This window comes from Epinephelus moara, chromosome 22 (genome assembly GCF_006386435.1).
Source record: "Epinephelus moara isolate mb chromosome 22, YSFRI_EMoa_1.0, whole genome shotgun sequence".
Lineage (NCBI taxonomy): Eukaryota > Metazoa > Chordata > Actinopteri > Perciformes > Serranidae > Epinephelus > Epinephelus moara.
In genome coordinates this window covers 1846752-1857138 of record NC_065527.1, presented here as the reverse complement: position 1 = coordinate 1857138, position 10387 = coordinate 1846752, and the positions used below count along the sequence as shown (strand labels likewise).

Here is a 10387-nt window from a genome sequence, read left to right as displayed (position 1 = left end):
GCCAGAAAACATAGAAGAAGAAGAATGCAAGACTTGTTTTGTTTCCGGTTCTGCGGAAAACTTGTGCGAGTTCGTAGTTTTCACCAAAGTCCGTACATTTAATGGAAACACACAGGATTCGTATTTCTTTTAATGCACATTTCCCAATGATTCAAATCACTTTTGGATGGAAACATAGCTAATGAGCCTCTGCCAGTATGTCCTCAGTGTCATACATCCCTGGTGGATGTCAGTGCTGATTGGCTGTCGTGGTGCAAAACGATTGCTGATGTTCAGATTTTTCCACTCTCATGAAAAAGTGTGTGACTCAAAATCGCACTACTTGCTTCGTTTGCGAATTTAAAACAAAGTAATAGGAGTTATGACAATCTTTGTCCAGGTTTGAAACATCCATCTCATGTTTCTGCCTTTGTTCCAAACTATACAGAATTAAATAATAAAATGTGTGTTTATAGAAACCATGACATTAAAAATCCATCATCAGCAGCAGCGTCCTTCTTTGTCTGAATCCTCCACATACCTCACTGTGAACACTTTTCACTGGAACTTCTTTTCACCAAAGAGAAGTGAATGTGTTGTGAGGATCGTTCATAGAAACAAGGACGCTGCTCTGAAGAGGAAAAAGGCTCCGGGATTTTTCAAGGATGGTACAGACCATAAGTAAAGCTGAAGTAAAGCACGACTCGTGATGTTTGAGTTCAGGATGGATTCCTGTTGCTCAACATTAACAATGACTCTGACTCATAAAAATATGAAGCTATAAAAATATTCATCAGGTACAAATATTTACATGTTGCTGCAGGATCAAGTGGGATTTATGCCTCACTGACAACATGAGTTATTGTGCTTTTATCACTCTTACATTTGTTTGTTGTTGAGTGAAGAGGTGTAGCACGATGCACGAAATTCAGAATCATCCAGCAGGTGCAAATCGACACATTAGAGAAAAATATTTTAACACTGCAGTTCCTCTAATGTCCACTTGAGGCTGGCTCCAAGAGCGAGTTAATCCCACAGACCCACCTGTGAAAACGTTCCAGTTTTTTTTAGTGTTCTGAAAATAAGAATTGTTGTGTTTCTGCTTCCTCAGAATGAGTCATTTATATCTACACAGCGAGCAGGTCTTCATTTATGGAGATCACCGTGTTGCACCGCCATGTTTCTACAGTAGCCAAGAGTGGACAAACCAAACACTGGCTTCAGATGAGGCCTTAGTAAGAACTGTAGTGCTAGAGTTGCACTGATATGTAATGTGAAACTGCTTCATAACGTGTCTCTGTTGGTTTAAATCACCTGGTCCATTTTTTTAGAGCGGAAAAGACGTCTGTGGATAACTCAGATGAAAACCTTCTTAACGTCTGGATCTTATTAGACATTAGCATGTGTAAAACTGTAGTAAACTCTGTAGTGAAACCGGGGCTAACCGGTGCTTCCTCCTCAGGCTCCACTTCACTCAGCTGCCCCACAGACCCGCTGCTTCTTCACACTTTAACCTGAATAACAAACCGGAGCTAGCTGGGAGCGACTAGCGGAGCGTTAGCCGCAGCATGACCGGAGGGAAGCACAGCCAGTTAGCCTCCGCTAGTCTCTGAGCTAGCCCCGGCTCTCCGTTTGGATCCAACCGGAGCACCGAGCCCTGGTTTGTTATTCAGGTTAAAGTGGGAAGAAGCAGCGGGTTTATCGGGCAGCTGAGTGAAGTGGAGCCTGCGGAGGAAACACCGGGACCGTCTGGATGTAATAGTCCGTGGAGGTGCTGCGGTGCTCGGCTGCACAGATAGGAAACCCCTCGGCTGACAGGATGTACCACTCTCTCACTCCGCTCTCTCTCACGCAGGCGCAGAACGTACGTGCTACTTGGCCGTCGGATGTAGTCCGTGTAGTGTGTTCAAATGCAACTGACACAGGGCGACGTGAGGCGACGTAGACGACGCAACAGTTGGCTTTCATCGCCGCTAGTTCTTTGATGTCGGTCTGGTGTGTCCGCACCTTAAGACACTTCACTTTTAACTACAGAAGCATCTATAAGGAGATCAGCTGGGGTCTGAAGGTTTCTGGTAAATGACCATCACTAACAACAACCCACCTGCTGCTGGCTGTGTTTTATGTCATTCACAGTAAATATTACAGCGTGTGTTTTCTGATTTAGAAGTACAAACACAGACAGGTAGCAGGTATGACCCACCTGTTCAGTGGTCACGTCTCCAGTTGAGCTCACAGCTGATGGGTTGCCTACATGGTTTGTTTACATGATGCAACAGAGGTGCATATTAAACAGACTCAGTGTGGACACAGAGTGACACTCGCCTGCTGTTAGAACACAGTGTAAAGTTCATGTGAGGCGTTTACCATAAACAGATTTTATAAAGTGTGTGCGGTCAACCTGCCACATGACGATGTCAGAGGAGAGGAGATGCACATCAGGGCACATCAGTCGTGAAATATTAAACCCACACAATGAGCTCAGCAGGATGATAAAAAGTAATCCAAAGTGTTTTAATTAGTTTGAGTAATTTAATGGAATAAGTTACAAGAGGAAGGCATGTGTTCAGTAACCTGTAGTGGAATATCTTTTAGAGGTAAACCTCCCAACACTCGTCACACGTTTAAATTAAGACTGTCGTGGTTCAGAGGGAGCTGAGCCAGAAGGCAAAGCTTTCTACTTCCTGGTCCATCTCCATCCCAACCCTCACCTATGGTCATGAGCTCTGGGTAGTGACTGAAAGAATGACGTCACAGATACAAGCGTCTGAAATGAGTTTCCTCTGTAGGGTGTCTGGGCTCAGCCTTAGAGATAGGGGGAGGAGTCAGACATCTGGAGGGAGCTCGGAGTAGAGCCGCTGCTCCTTCATGTTGAGGTGGTTCAACATCTGATCAGGATCCTCCTGGGCGCCATCGACCAACGTGAGAGCTGAGCAGAAAATTAAGTAAAACAGAAGACAAAACGATGCATTGAACTAACAAAACTCAAAATTATGAGACAATTAGACCCAAAGAGACACAGATAAAACCTTGTTGCCTCTCGACTGGCGCTAAACACCGTTAAACTCTTCCCGTTCGTCCTTATTACTTATTTATTTTCCTTATTTATCTCCGTCCTACTAACGTTACTGCACCGTTTACCTTTCGTCAGTTTCCGTCTTTCCCCTGTGTCTACAGTCTCTCCAAAATAAAAGCACTTCCTGCTTCATCGGCCATAATAAAATAAAGGAAACAAACACATTACAACTGCTAACTCAACACATTCACTGCTGAACATTGGGGTCATTTACACTGTGAATGAAAACAGTTGGATTGTTTTAAAACTGTTTTTCACTAGCAAACATTAGCATTAGCATCATCACAGTTTAACCGTGGCTGTAAATGCACCGTGCTAACCAAGCTAATAAAGCAGCTGGTGTTGAGGTTAGCTCCACCCTCTTCTCCAAATATGGCTTCAAAACAGGAGTCCACAACCAGTGGGTGAAGTCTGCTAATTAATACAGCCTATGGCTCTATCAGGTGAGCTACAGGGTCCAGTATTGCTGTTTGTTGTTGTTGTTGTTATTGTTGTTGTTTTTAACATCCACTTTATTGAAGTGGAAGCAGTAAATCTGACACACCTGCCACGTACGGCCCTGGGATCACATCACACTTTCAGGAACTTCACCCACTCCCTGTTAAACAGAACATTTGTCTCACCTTCACACCTTGTTTTGGTTCGGTTCCCTTTCACACTGCACTTTTTAAAGCGGACCAAACCGCCTGGACAACATCACGCAGTTACAACAGCTGCTCGTTTAGGGGCAGTGTTGCCCGAAAAAAAGATGAAGAAGAAAACCCGGCTCATCGATTGGCCAGGACCAAAAACGGAAATCCATCCCCTTCAGCTGGCCTGGTCACCACAAAAACACAGAACACCAAAATGCACTGCGCTCTACATCACTTCCCCTCTTTGGTTTGCTGGATAGTCCGTTTGCATTTCCCACTATAAGCGAACCGCACCAGGGATCGCTTGCAAGTGAACCGAGACCCCCAGTTTTCAAGTGGACCAGGGATAGCTTGCAAGTGAACCGAGACCCCCAGTTTTCAAGCGGACCAGGGATAGCTTGCAAGAACTGAGACCCCCAGTTTTCAAGCGGACCAGGGATAGCTTGCAAGTACCGAGACCCCCAGTTTTCAAGCGGACCAGGGATCGCTCGTTTGGTCAGAGTTCGAATGAGCGTTCGCACCACTCCAAATGAACCGAACTATCCGTGGATGCGGACCAGGGTTCGTTTAAAGTGGACCAAATAGCGCCAGAGTGAATGCGTCCTTATGTCACTTTCTTCATTTAAGCCACAACTGAAACCTGATCTTCACACAGCAGCCTCTCCTGATGTCTCATAATGTTTCCTGAACATGTTCTTTTATCTGTTTCTGCTTTCATCACTGTTGTTGTTGCTCTTTGTTCTGCTTGTTTGTTAATGTCCTCACTGTCTCATCTGGTTTTGTAAAGTGTCCTTGGCTGCCTTGAAAGGCGCTTATAAATCAAATGCATCATTATTAAAACTCGGACAAATAAAACTGAAAATACCTCCGTTGCTATGGAAACCACAGGAAGGGAAAGAGGGAGTAAATTTGTTTTCTGTATTTTGGGCAAACTGACCCTTTAAAACAATGAGCTGGGGATCGAGGCGGAGGGGGTGTGTGTGTGTGTGTGTGTGTGTGTGTGTGTGTGTGTCAGCAGGAGGTCAGCAGCGTCCAGTGGGTAGCAGCTGTTACTTTCCTGATTAGCCTACATGAAGTGAACCTGTGGCGGCGCAGACTCCACAGACACGCTGACGGGTCCCAGACTAGGTGTCCATTGATCAGTCTGGAAGGTCAGAGTCGGGCGGAGCGGGGGCGGGGGGAGTGACGTGAAGGGTGACCCGTGCAGGAAGAGGGACGAGTCTTATCTCCAGGTATGTTCCCAGCCATCACCATCAGCAGCTCCTCCCTCCTTCACTTCTTCAGCGCCACAAATTATTGCTTTACTCACACAGAGTCATTTACCTGTCAGGTAGACATTCATATTTCTGTCAGAAGAGTTTTAATTTGTAGATTAAGTGACGTGAAAGACTTTATATTTCATTACATGTTTGTATGTTCAATCATTTTTGAACATCTGTTTCAATCCATATGTAAATCTGATCAGTGCACACACACACACACACACACACAGGTTTATTAAATAAACCTGTATTTCATTGTTCATCTCTCTCTGCTGCACCACTTTTCTCTTTCTTCACATATTAAGTGTGATTATGTTTATCGTCTCTATGATAAAGTCATTTGTCAGAAACTGCACTTTGCTGCGGTGGCGGTGGCGGTGGCCCCGTGGGGATCATTACAGCTTCATTTAATCTAATCTGATGTAATGATTAGAAGCCACCACACTACACTACAATGAAACACAACTCTGTACACAGTGTGTAATAAAAAGGCTGCAGGGAGAGAGGAGGGAAACAGAGGCGGTTGTGTGCGAGCGTCCTCGACTTCAAACTAACTTTTCACGGAGCTGCTGAACCTGTGAGTTATTAATTCTCTAAGATGTCTGCAGATGAAATATGAGAGTGAAACAGCTAACTGCCAATGGGACAAGGGATGGAAATTAGCTGCTTGGCTACAGTCTCTTACATATTTACATTGTTAATGTTCATTAATATGTTCTGTCCCATTTTTAAAAAGAAACAAATAAATAAAAAATAAATAAACTAGATGATGAAGTGAAGTTTTATCAGAGCTGCTGACTTTAAAGGAATAGTTGGACATTTTGGGAAATTCGCTTTCAACTTGAGTTAAAGGACTCCTTTTCCATTGGTGTCTGACGCCACAAGTCACTGACCAGGTGCCGGATTTCGACGACTTCGGAGTGAGACCGGGCTCTGGGGGAAGGTTTTCAAGTCAAACAGCTCCAGTACAAGTGAAGTCACGTGTCATTGGTGTTTAAGTCCCAAGTCAAGTTGCATGTCTTTTTGATTTTGTCAAGTTGAGTCTGAAGTCATCAAATTTATGACTCAAGTCTGACTCGAGCCCAAGTCGTGTAACTCGAGTCCACACCTGTGGCGTTTGTTTTTAAATAACATCATTTTTTAATCTTTGGACTTCAGGGAAGGTGTTGGGTATCTTCAAGTCAAAAGGCTCCAGTCCAAGTGACATCAAGAGTCATTGGTGTTAAAGTCTAAGACAAGTGGCTCGTCTTTTTGGAGTTTGTCAAGTTGAGTCTAAAGCAATCAAATTGTGACTCAAGGCCAAGTAATGTGACTCGAGTCCACGCCTGTGGGGTTAGTTTTTAAATTACATAATTTTTAATCTTGGACTTGGGGAAAGGTTTCAAGTGAAGCCATGAGTCATTGGTGTACGAGTCCAAGTCTAGTTGCAAGTCTTTTTTGATTTTGTCAAGTCGAGTCTAAAGTCATCAAATTTGTGACTTAAATCTGACTCGAGCCTAAGTCATGTAACTCAAGTCCACACCTGTGGTGTTTTTAGGTTTTGGGGGAAGATTTCAAGTGAAGTCATGAGTCATTGGTGTTCCAGTCCAAGTCTAGTTGCAAGTCTTTTTGAGTTTGTCAAGTCTAAAGTCATCAATTTTTTTTGACTCGAGTCCAGGTCATGTGACTCAAGTCCTCACCTCTGACGTTAACCTCAGCACACCTTTACCTGAAGTGAATGTTGTATATTTAAATGCACAGCGAGGAGCGTCAGCGTCTCTGTTCTGGGAGCAGATATTAACTGGTACCTCGTGAGTAGCTCCTTTTACACTGCCAGATTTTTGGCGAATGTTGGGCCGTTTTGCCGGCAAGCTGTGAGCGTTTAGACACACAGAGCCGGATTGGTGAGTTGATCCGAGGTGTCCAATTTTCCGCCTCGTAGGGTAGACATATTGGTGGAACCCTTTTAGTTTAAACAGACCGAGGCGGCCTTCTGCAACAGGAGGGGCTGTTGATGACTTGTGGGAGGGGCTGTTGATGACGCCGCACGTGCGAGCCACTGGCGGTGGATAAACAGGAAACAGCTGATAGCAGGAATTAGCGAGCAGCTAGTAGCAAGAGGGAAACACAAACCTGACAGACACTGTAAAGATGAGCAACTGGGGAGACAAGGAATTGCGCGCCCTCCTTGTCCTCGCAAACGAAGAGGCCATTAACCGTCAGATGACGGGGACGGTGAAGAACGGGCCGACTTACGAGAGAATCGCCGAAGGACTGACCAGCCGCGGCTTCCCTCCCACGTCACTGTTTACGTCACACGCTGAGCTACACGTTTTGTTACTTGCTCACGCCCCCCATTGCCCCGAAAAAGGCACATTCTGTATAAACAAAAGTAGGTAGGCGGCATTTTGCTGCACTCCCCGATTTTGTTTTTATACTGCCAATGCTGAAAAAAGACTGATTGGGCTTTCCTGCAAATTTGCACAGCTCCTGTTTAAAAAGGGGCTAGTGATGATGTTTTACTCATCCTATGAATCTGTCTGTGTCATGTCTGTGTCATGTCTGTGCTGTATGTGAGGGGGTTTATAGAGGACAGATGAGAGGCTGAGCACATCACAAGTTACTCCTCCTATTTTCATGCAAACAAGGTTCACTAATCCATCGGGGAATGACTGTAAACCAGCTCTTCCCTCTGAGCCCCACCGCAGCACATCCATGTAGGGAACATTCTCCAGAATCATATTAACATTAACATATCAATGAAATGTTGCCTTAAATAGGGAAGTGCATATTTTTTGTATATATAAATGATTTAAAGGGCAGCGGCTCCTGATGAGGCGAGACGTTTAATCTACTTATTTGATCTAAAAAGACATTTCTTTTCTTTTCATTTGAAGGAGCCCGTCCGTGCACCCATTCACTTTTGATGATTAATTCAAAGCGGGGAGGCAGATTAAGTATTTCAAAGTATGTAACAAGGCAGAAGACAGAGAGGAGGGAGATAAAAGTGCAGAGAGAAGGAGGGATCAGGAGCGAGATGAGCAGAGAGAGGGAAAGTGATGCAGATGGGGAAATTGACAGATTGCTTCTTGTGTTCCTTCAGTGTGTCTTTGTGGGCTCTCTCCTGGGAAACAGAGGATATAACCCTCTAAAGTCTCCGCGTTTCATGTAGGGTCAAGATCTTTTTGATCAGAGGTGACTGAGGATAAAAGCACAAGAGGGGGGCTGGGGGAGGAGCAGGCAGGAGTGAAACTGAGGAGAGAAGAAGAGAGGATGAGTGACAGCACACAGGGCGCGGTGGACAGACAAAGATTTCACGCTGTCTGCTTCACCGCCGAGCTGGAGGGGGAACTTCAGAGGAGCAGTTATAGCACGGATGTTTCTCAATCACCGTCCTCAAGAGCGAGTGCGCCAAAGTTTATTGCGGCATAGTTTCATGGCTCCAAAAAAAAAAAAACAGATGGCAGGAAAAACAAGAGTCAGCAGTTGGTGTGTGTNCAGATGGCAGGAAAAACAAGAGTCAGCAGTTGGTGTGTGTGCAGCTGTTGAAGTGACACACTCATGACAGAGAGGAGAGGCTCCACATTATAAGGTTGATATTGATTACAGAGACTGTGAGGTGCGACATCAGACACTGCAGCCATATGTCCACATGACATCACTGTGACTGTCCCTCAGTGACAGAAGGACTTTTTTGGACAATATCTGAGACTTTTGCACCATAACTTGATACACTGACAATTGTGGCAGGTTTTTTAGATTTAGTCATGAGACAAAAACTCTTCTAGTTTGAGCCAAAATCTTTATCCTTCATAGTTTTATTTGACAAAAGCTCAAGACATTTAGTCACAGTGTTTTCTATGTGTTTAAACTGATCCAGTGAGGCTGATTGATGGATCATAAATCAGACTCAAGGTGACAGGTTGTATAAAATAATGTGTGTGTCATGTCTCCAGCAGTGTGTGACAGGTTTAAGGGCTGATTTACGAGCACACACTTACTGATCATCATCTGAAAAGCTCAACATCTCTCTATTTATGCTCTCAACAAATAACTAATGTGAGCCAACTAGGATTTGTCCCCAGGTTCATTGTAAACTCTGACTTATCCATGTGACTGTTAAGAAGCAGAAACATAACTTGTTTCTTCATGTGCAACATGTTAGTCTGGAGGTTTAAACTGGTGTCCTCTCACAGAGTTGGTGATTCAAACTAAACTTTCATCTCTGTCAGAGAAAACTGATCTGAGTTCAGACTGTTTACTTACAGCACAGCTACACTCACAGATAACTGAGCTTCCTACCTGCCTGTCAAACACCATCAACCCACAAACCTTCTCCAGTCCAGGCTGAGTGGAGTCCTGCGGGTGACCGTCTGGTTTTGGATCACTTAACTTTCTAAAGCTGTGTTCCTCCAGCTTCTCTACAATCAGTGATTACTCTGTGGTTTTATGCAACGTGATCTTTCATGTCAGTGGCTGCTCAGTCCGCTGCCGTTCATCCTCAAGTCGTCTCCTCGAGGTTTCCTTAAAATGTTTACTAAAGGATTTAGGTTTTTCTCCTTATCTTGGTCTTTTGCTTAGTGAACACAAAGAACCTTAGTAACCAAAGTAAGGACAAAAACACAAGGTACCTCTTATTCCATCTGAGCTGCAACATGGTTGAGCTCATGGAGATAAATGAGGAGAATTAAGACATCCTGAGAAGAGTGTTCCACGACTGGAGAACCTGATGGACACACTGAATGATGAGCAACTGATTTTACACTTTCAGTTTTTTACCAGAAGTCAGTTAATGGTTGTGACTGTCTCAGGTTGGAGCACTCAGCTTTCCGAAGCTGTGCTTTTCCAGCTCCTTTACAATTAATATTTGCTCTGTGGTTTGATGTGACGGGATCTTTTAAGTCAGTTATTGGCGAGGTGTTTCATGTCAGCCTCAAGTTTCATACTTGAGGAGCAAACTTAATGTGCTTTGTGCAGCTGGCCCCATGAGTGATGGACCCTCAGCCCCCCACTTTCACATGTCCCCCCTGAATGTTGGGACAAAACACACACCCTATGTACAGTCACACACATGCTCATCTCTCCATGTTGTAGAAGATCCCTTTTTTATGCAGCATGATTAAACTCAGGGGCTCCTGCATGTGCGCACGCACACACACACACACACACACACACACACACACACACAGACCTTTTGTGATGTTTGCATTCTTGCTGCAGAGGCAGTTGAGTGTTATCTCATGAAGTCAGTGTCACATAACCCTCTGTTCTCTCCTGCAGAGCATCATGCGTCTTTTTTTGAGTGTGCTGTCCCTTTAAACAGCGGGCGTGGCTCTCCTACTACGACCCGCCTTTTATGCATAATAGCCAACTCTCCTTCCCCCGGATCATACAGTGCAGTAGACGGCAAAGAAAGTGACCACAGCTGAAGCCTGTCCAGCCCTGCGCGCGGCGGCACT

The 10387-nt window shown here is 44.7% G+C and overlaps 2 long non-coding RNA genes across 2 annotated transcripts in view; one reads left to right on the top strand and one right to left on the bottom strand.

Annotated features, from left to right (window-relative positions):
* The window catches only part of LOC126384510 (uncharacterized), a 250992-nt gene that overhangs the window by 83264 nt on the left and 157341 nt on the right, over positions 1-10387 (top strand). The window lies entirely within an intron of this gene.
* LOC126384513 (uncharacterized) overlaps positions 1-10387 on the bottom strand; it is a 173663-nt gene that overhangs the window by 89938 nt on the left and 73338 nt on the right. The gene's annotated exons all lie outside the window — the stretch shown is intronic.